The sequence below is a fragment of the Elaeis guineensis genome, chromosome 4, assembly GCF_000442705.2.
Source record: "Elaeis guineensis isolate ETL-2024a chromosome 4, EG11, whole genome shotgun sequence".
NCBI classification, from domain to species: Eukaryota; Viridiplantae; Streptophyta; class Magnoliopsida; order Arecales; family Arecaceae; genus Elaeis; species Elaeis guineensis.
The window spans coordinates 23392542-23400485 of NC_025996.2; positions in this window are offsets into that span (position 1 = coordinate 23392542).

Here is a 7944-nt window from a genome sequence, read left to right on the forward strand (position 1 = left end):
AGCTTGTGCCGGGTTAAGCGTCAACCCATATCCAACTTGGCTGCCATGTCTACACCTGACCCAACCCAAGAATCATTCATACAGTGCAAACCCCAATCTAGCCCGTATACTTACACCTTAATCAGATTTTAATTATAAGGGCTACATGATAATGTTGGTTTAATTTTTCTTTCCTTTTTTTGCTTTTTCTTTTCGAAATCAGTTTAACATTTTCTTTTTTCTTATCACAAGCGAGCGATCATATCATTCTAATATGAGAACAATTCAAAAAGTCAGCATACAAAATATCACACAATGCTCGAGGGCATTCATCTCCTTCGTGCCAGGATCAATCTTTGGTGTGATCAGCAATAAAAGAAGCCATCTAATCTATGGCATTGTTCGTCTCTCGGTAAACATGACGAACAACCATCAAAAGAATCGATAGAGGGACACCTAGATGTGTATCATGAAGCAGCGAATGAGCTCGCAACTGCTTCATGTCATCCTAGATCCAGCTTATGATCGTGGCAGAGTCACCCTTGACAAGGATCCTCTCCACTCACAGCTCTTGTCGTGTACAAATGATGCCTGCCAAGCGATCCGGAGCTCCGCTCTTGAGATCGATGGCTCAAAAAGGAGGGAGCCTCCAGCAGTCAGCAGTCTGCTATCCAGGCCCTGGATGACGTAGCCCGCACCATCTCTACATCTCTAACACTGCCATCAAATTTAACCTTAGCAAACTCCAAGGGGGCTCCCAAAAAATGAGAAGAACCTTGTGGATTACTGCATTCGCACTAGGGAGTCCTAGAATCTTGAGCTGACAAGGAACTACCAAGTAGCGTCGAACCAATAGTACTCCATAAGATAACAGACCCTCTTCAACACTCGATGCACAGGCATAATCTCAACGTTGAAGATGAAGGTGTTCTTAAAAAATTAAATCTGGTAAGCAATGTACACCATCTACTACCTGAGGGATGGTTGGCTCTCAGTCGTACTCTGGCATATCACATCCAAGAAGGATGAGAGGTAGGAGCCACTAGTGGCCCCTCAAGACTAGCTGCCCGCCATCTTTCAATCAAGCTCACCCTCAAACAGCAAAGCACAGCATGCTCCATCGTCTCATCCTCCAACCCATAAATGGACAGACGGACGAAAGCTCCATGCCTCTATCCCTAGAAGAGTGAGTTGGCAGTCGGTCCCAGACGATCTTCCAAAAAAAAGTCTGATCCTGAAATGGACTACCACTCTCTAGATCTAAGCAGCCTCCATCCTCTGCACTAGTGCTGGCCTATATATCACAGCAAGATCTCTGGCGGAGGCCTTGGGGCTAGGGGTGGCAAAATATGATCTGACCTACGTTCAATCCGTCATAAGCAGATTTGGATTTGGATTAAACGAGTTTGGATCATAAACAGATAGATCTGTTTAATCCATTTATTAAACGGATCGAATTTGGATTTAAAGTTTTCAACCTGCCCAATCTGTTTAACCCATTTATAAACAGGCTATTGGGTTTGGGCCATGAGGATACAGGCCAAAGCCATGGGTTTGGGCCATGAGGATATAGGCCAGGGCCATTTATTAACTAGGCTCCACGCAACCACACCTCTGTGCTTCATCCTTTTCAGCTTTTCTCTTCTCCTTCCCTTAAAAAGCCCTAGGGTGGCAGAGCCCTTCGCCCCTTCTGTGATCCATCACCACCTCAATGCCTCACCCACTCCCTCCATCACCTCCCTTTCCTATACAGAATTTACCTCGCTCCTCCCTCTCACCCTTTCTTACGATCAAACTGCTCTTGCCTCTCGATTGCTCCCCTTTTTTTTTCTCTCTCATGCTCTCACGATCTCAAATCTCATCGATCTTTTGGGAAAAAATGGTGGCAGCGAGGGCGAAGGGGAAGAGGAGAGGGGCGGCTCTGTTGATCAACGGGGCAGAGCCACCAGAAAAATGGATCGAGCAGCTGATAGGAGAGAACCTGGTGGTGATCTTTAGTCGACAGCCCATCGATGTGCGCTCCACTTCCCGAAGCCTTCAACAGCGACGATGGCCCTCCTCCACCTGTTTCTCCTCCTCGCGGTGGTGCTTCACTACTTCTGTCTTCCTTTCGATCATCGACAGCGGAGATCAACATGATGGAGGTCCAATCTAACGGTCTAGAACCTCGAGCTCGACGAAGACGGTCAGTCAAGCGAAGCTGGAGGCAGTCGAGAGCATAGCAAGGGTGGAGGTCGGAGAGACGGTCGGATGGAGATGTAGTGAGGGTGAAGGAGGAGACGATCGGTCGCAGAGACAGAAGTCACGAAATAGATTTTTTTTTAATTTTTTTTTTATAAATGAGTCATTAAACGGGTTGAGTTTTATTTTTTTTAAGGGATTATAAATGGATTGTAAATGGGTCGGGTCAGGTAACCCATTTATTAAATAGGTTGGGTTCATATTTTAAAGTCTGATTTGTTTATTTAAACAGATCGAATCTGGATTTAGAGTTTTTTGACTCGACCCGTATCTGATCCGATCCTTTTATACCCGATCCGACCGAATTGCCATCCCTACTTGGGACAGCATAACCGACCCTACACTCTCAAATTATGACTCTGATGGATAGGAATAGGAATAGCAAAGATCCTATCAGCAAGCTGGCCACCAAAGAGACAGTGACATCCTAGGTCCTGAAACCCTTATCGTCGTTCACTAACCTACAAGCCGTCATCCACCTCCATATTGACGGAAGTGGGCCAATGTGAGAGGAGGAGATTGGATACCCAAGCATTCTGGTTCACATCAACCGAAGTCCCATCATGGATAAGCCACCTAACCTGGGCCACCACTATCGGGGTGTGGATGCAAATCTCTCTTCATGAGATGAAGGAGCATTTGTGATCCATGCAAATCTGGAATCCTTAGCTCCAATCCCATACCGAATCCTCATCATTCTGCTTCATAGGCAGTCAGATTGGATGAGAAATCAAGCCACATGTCTGGCAATCATCGCCTTCCTCGTAACCAGCAATGACTGGATATCTAGACCCATATCCCATACCGACAGGTAGACGACCTCCCAAGATAGTAGGTGAAGTCCATGACTGTCCTGTCTGGAATCTTAAAGAAAATTTCGAAGTGCTGCTCTGCCCTTTGAGACTAGAGCACAGTAGAATAGTGTTTGCCAAGAGATAAGTCGATATGGAACTCAAAATAGATCTTGCGAGCGTAGTCCTCCCCATCATGGAGAGGGTAATAGCTTGTCAACCCTCGAGATGCTCCCGAACCTGCTGCTCCACGGCACTGCAGTCAGCCCTCCGGAGTCTATGATCTGTGATAGAAACCGCAAGATAGGTCAAAGTCCCTATTTATTCAGGAATCCCCTGCCTATCTTGAATCACCTATTTTATCTGGATCTACCTTGCATGTTCACAAAACCGGACACAAACCATGCAACTTGTTGGGATATACCAACCGACGGACGACTCCGACGGACGACCCCGACGGACGACTCCGATGGACGACTCCGACCGATGACCTCGACGGATGACCCCGACCAACGACTCCGACGGACGACCTCGACGGACGGCTCCGACCGATGACCTCGACGGACGACCCCGACCAACAACTCCGACGGACGACCCCACCAACGACTCCGACGGACGACCCCGATCGATCCCGACGGACGATCCCGACGGACGACCCCGACATGACCCGACGGACGACTCCGACCGACGACCCCGACGGACGACCTCGATAGACGACCTGATCGACGACTGACAGACGACTCCGACGGACGACCTCGACGGACGATCCCGATCGACAATCCCGACCGACGACCGACGGACAACTCCGACGGACGACCCCGACAGACGACTCCGACGGATGACCCCGACAGACGACCCCCGATGGACGATCCCGACAGACGGCTGCCGACAATATCCGACGAAGGTATGTCGGCCGAACCGACCCATGCTGTTTCCGACCGATCGAGCGGTCGAACCCATATTATCGACTCACTGTCGAGGGTGGCAGCCGACATCCGACTTAAGCAAGGCACTAAACCAGCCGACGGTGCCTCCGGATCATCACCCGACATCCCGACAGCTGAATACTGACGTATGGTCGGCCAGCCCTCTCAAATTTCGTACGATCACTATGGACTGCTGTCCTGTCAAGGACGTGCTGTGTGACCGTCCTGGAGCATTGTCCTGCCAAGGACATGGTTGATTCTGACAACCCACGGTGATTTGATAGCCCACGACGATCTTGACAGCCTCCGACGATTTGACAACTCCTCCCATTGTCTGCGCCATTAATGATGGTGCCATGCCGCGCTCTACTATAAAACGGAGAAGGCAACAGTGCTGGAGGAGGTTCTTTTCGAAACCCTTGAATTCCCTCCTCTCCAGCACTCTCTCTCTCTCGTTGAGCTCCTTGTTTCTTTTTACTGTTGCCTAGTCTTCTCTCTGACTTGACCGTCGGAGGGTCCCCGCCGGAGCCACCTCCGGTCAGTGTGGACTTTCTTTTGCAGGTGCTCGCTCCCCGCGACCAGACGACGAGGGGATTGGCCGCAACAGATTTGACACGCCAGGAAGGGGGCCGGATCAACAGCATCAGGGATTATAGCCCCCACAGAATCCAAGATGATCAAGACAAGAGCTCAGCGGTCAACGGTCACTGGATCGATGAGGCGCTCTTCCTGTCGGGAAGAGGTCTCTCCTCCATCCTCCATGACGGAACCTAGCTCTCTGCATCCGCGGTGACCACGGAGGCACAGATCGCGGCGATCGTGCGGCAGATGACCGTGCTAACAGACGCGGTCAAGAGCCTTCAGCAGCAACCGACCCGGTTGCCACCCTCACCGGCAGAGCAACCAGCGGCACATCCGGTGCCCTCCAGGAGCAGCCGACGACGCCCGCGTCGATCTCCGTCGCCTCCACCGGAGCACCTGCCACAGCACTCCCACCGAGAGGAGGAGGGCCGCCCGCGGTGCGACACCCATCGATCTCGACGGCCATCTCCCTCCCAGCTGGAACGAGCGAGGAACGAAAAGCGACAACGAACACCGTCCGCCTCTCTCTCAGACTTATCGGGAGACTCCACCCCCGGGGTCTCTCAGCACCGACGAATCGACGACTACGAACGTAGGTTCGAAGAAATCAACCGTCGGCTTGCCCAGCTGCAGGTGGACAGACAGAAGTCCTCAAACGACGTTGACTTCCAGACCGTCCAATCTCTCTCCCGACTCATCCTCGACGAACCGATCTCCAATCGGTTCAAGATGCCACACGTGGAGCCTTACGACGGCTCCACCGACCCGATCGACCACCTGGAGAGCTACAAAGCTCTCATGACGATTCAAGGGACGATCGATGCTCTTCTTTGCATCGGCTTCCCCGTCACGCTTCGCAAAGCTGCCAGGGCCTGGTACTCCGATCTTCGATCAGGAAGTATCCATTCTTTGGACAGCTCGAACACTCTTTCGTGGCCCACTTCAGCACCAGCCGGAAGCCGTCGCGAACCTCGGACAGTCTTTTTTCCCTCAAACAGGGAGAAAACGAGATGCTCCGATACTTTGTGACCGATTCAATGCGGTCACGCTTGAGGTTCGGGACCTCAACGAAGACATGGCCATCTCGGCCATGAAGCGGGGCTGAGGGCATCCCGATTCACATACTCCTTGGACAAGACCTCCCCCGGACGTACGCCGAATTGATGGAGCGCGCGTACAAATACATGCGCGCAGACGAAGGAGCTTCCAACCGGTGCCTGACCTAGGGCACGGGCCAGAAGGAAAAGCGGAAGAAAGGTCGGGCCCCTGCTGAACCCAGCAGGCACCCCCCCACCGATAGACGGGTCTTGCCCTGACGACGAGTCCGAGACCGACGCATCGCAGGTATGACTCCTACACCCCTCTCTTCGCTCCTCGTGCGCAGATTCTATGATGAGATCGAAGGAGTGGAATATCTGCGACGGCCTCCGCCTTTGAAGGCAAAAGGCCCGACCAACGTGGTCCGATCACGAACCAATGGCTCGATCATCGATCGCCAAATCTACAACTCCGTCGTCGAACTGATCGACGATCGCCGAACCAACGGCTCGATCGTTGATCGCCGAATCTACGACTCCGTCGTCGAACTGATCGCCGATCATCGAATCAACGGCTCAATCTACGTTTCGATCGTCGATGACACATCGAATTCTATGGTGATGATCGAAGGACGGAATATCTACGACGGCCCCCGCCTCTGAAGGCAAAAGGGCTTCGACCAATGCGGCTGGCTAACTTGCCAACTTAGCTTCGACTAAGAAAGGGCAAAATGCCAAGACAACCGTGACATGCCCGCCCGACCAAGGTCTGGGCAACGGATATTCGACTTGCGACATACCGATCCGGTCACGACCGGTCGAAGGATATTCGGCTTGCCACCATCTATCATACGACTCGACATGCTACGTCGATGGATATTCGACTTGCGACATACCAACCCGGTCACAACCGATCGAAGGATATTCGGCTTGTCACCGTTTATCATACGTCCCGACGTGCATGCCCAACCAAAGGCGGACAATGGATATTCGACTTGCCATCATTATCCTATCGAATACGTCGGACGCTACTCGACTATCAGACTCTGCGGAATGATCGTATCGACGAGCAACGTTCGGAGGTTGGCCGACCTACGACCCGACGTGCAGGCTCGACCTACTGTCGAGACGACCGACATCGGATTGTTGTTGATGCGATCTCTAGAGTCGGGGCAAGATGTGACGGAAAACCACTCCTTTCGTCCGAAGCCGTCGCCCATGTGTTCACGCGAGCCAACACGACATCGGACTCAGAGTGGGGGGGCAACTGTTGGGATATACCGACGGACGGACGACTCCGATGGACGACCCCGACGAACGACTCGACGGACACCCCGACCAACGACTACGAAGACGACCTCGAAGGACGACTCGACCGACGACCCCAACGGACGACCCTGACGGACGACTCCGACGGACGACCCCGACGGATGACTCCGACGGACGATCCCGACCAACCCCGACGGACGATCCCGACAGACGACCCCGACGGACGACTCCGACCGACGACCCCGACGGACGACCTCGATAGACGACCCCAACGGACGACCGACGGACGACTCCGACGGATGACCTCGACGGACGATCCCGACCGACACCCCGACCGACGATGACGGACGACCCGACGGACGACCCCGACGGACGACTCCGACGGACGACCCCGATAGACGACTCCGACCGACCCCGACGGACGACTCCGATGGACGACCCCACAGACGGCTGCCGACAATATCCGACCGAAGATATGTCGGCTGAACCGACCCATACTGTTTCGACCGACCGAGTGGCCGAACCCATATTACTGACTCACTGTCGGGGGTGGCAGCCGATATCCGACTTAAGCAAGGCACCAAACCAGCCGACGGTGCCTCCGGATCATCACCCGACGTCCCGCAGCTGAATACTGACGTATGGTCGGCCAGCCCTCCCAAATTTCGTACGACCGCTATGGACTGCTATCCTGTCAAGGACGTGCTGTGTGACGCCCTGGAGCATTGTTCTGCCAAGACATGGGTTGATTCTGACAACCCGCGGTGATTTGACAGTCCATGGTGACTCTGATAGCCTCCGACGATTTGACAACTCCTCCATTATCTGCGCCATTAATGACGGCGCCATGCCGCGCTCTACTATAAAACGGAGAAGGCAAAATGCTGGAGGAGGTTCTTTTCGAAACCCTTGAATTCCTCCTCTCCAGCACTCTCTCTCTCATTGAGCTCCTTGTTTCTTTTTACTGTTGCCTAGTCTCTTCTCTGACTTAACCGTCGGAGGGTCCCGCCGGAACCATCTCCGTCAGTGCAGATTTCTTTTGCAGGCGCTCGCTCCCGACGATCAGGCGATGAGGGGTCAACCCAGCCCATGTCATTTGCCTCCAATTGGCAGACTTAG